The sequence below is a fragment of the Pyxicephalus adspersus genome, chromosome 5 (genome assembly GCF_032062135.1).
Source record: "Pyxicephalus adspersus chromosome 5, UCB_Pads_2.0, whole genome shotgun sequence".
In the NCBI taxonomy this organism is placed as follows: Eukaryota; Metazoa; Chordata; class Amphibia; order Anura; family Pyxicephalidae; genus Pyxicephalus; species Pyxicephalus adspersus.
The window spans coordinates 88,200,710-88,202,272 of record NC_092862.1 but is presented as its reverse complement, the minus strand read 5'-3'; positions in this window follow the sequence as shown (position 1 = coordinate 88,202,272).

Genomic DNA, 1,563 nt, shown 5'->3' with positions numbered 1-1,563 from the left:
TAGTTATTCATATCCTACAATAATTATAAATAAATAAATAAATATATATATATATACACACACACACATATACATATACATAAGAAGCAAACAAAAGAACGTGTGTGTGCTTGTGACTTTTGTGAGAAAATCTAGTCCGATGGCTTCGCGCGCAGTCAGTCGCGAGATAGTCCCGGGATTTACCCGCGAGCAGCTCCTCCGATCAAGCATCGTAAGCTTTTATATAGGCGCCTATGTAGAGGAGTTGAACTCGGGTAACTCTTGCCTAACAGGAAAGAAATAAGTGATTTAAAAATATGCTTTTTCTTAGCGCACATAAATGTTTTAAACATTTCAACAGCGCAAACATTTTTTTTTAGGGCTAAGGGTAAAATGTGTGCCATTAGAAAGAATGATTTTTTAGGGGAACAGTGACTTTTCATGCAAGCTTGCCAGTGTAAAGCTGCTGGTGATGTGCGGCTCTGGCCGCGAGCTCATCCAGTTGCTGAATTGCGCGACGGCTTCTGATTTCAGATTGCGAAAACCGATGCGCGAGCGACCTTCTTGATGAATCAGGGCCAATGAGTTATCAGACTGGGGAGGACAGGGAGTAGTGCCAACAAAGAGAGAGCAGGGTGAATAATTCATTTTTACAGATAATTGGGAACCATATGCGTACAATAAACAATGTGGCATACTGAAGTCCAAGAGGAGCAGTCCAGTAATATGGGTTCAAGTGAGGCTTGTAAACTTGAGTTCCAGGAGTGGGGGATGATGATTCAGTCAAAGAGATGGTTTGATAAAATACCAGTTCAGAATGACAGCAGCAGAGGATGTGTTGGAGTCCAGATGGATAAATCCGTCCAGGCAGGAGATGGGAGCGGCAGAGTAAAATACCGTGTTTCCCCGAAAATAAGACACTGTCTTATATTTTTTTGGGCTTCCAAAAACACACTAGGTCTTATATTCAGGGTAGGTCTTATATACTAATTTATGTTTGCTTTTATTTTTTCTTTTTCTACTAGGTCTTTTTTTCGGGGTAGGTCTTATATTAGGGCAGGTTGGGGGAAAAGTGCTAGGTCTTATTTTCGGGGTAGGTCTTACTTTCGGGGAAACACGGTAGTATGTCCAAATCTGTGTCAATTCACTGGAATATATCCCATTGCACTTTTGGCACTTAACATTTGGGCATGTGACCAGGGTCCCAACGTGACCTTGCCTGTTGTTTAAAAAGAAGTGCTTTGGTCCCTGATTATGGATGGACTGATCAGAGTATAAGGAATTTGGGATATCAATTGAACCTGGGGAGGGGAGGGGTTGGCAGGGCAATAAATATCAATGTGCACTCAGCACTCAGAACTAAGGGATAGTGAACAGATAAATCTATGAGGAGATTAAAGTTGGTGCAATAAATTCATCTACAATGGGAGATGTACCATATACAATCAGATGAGGGTTGCAGAGGAAAACAATTGCATACACAGGGCTGAGATTTTGGCAGAATGGGAGACATACCATATACAATCAGATGAGGGTTGCAGGGGATAACAATTGCATACACAGGGCTGAGATTTGGCAGAATGG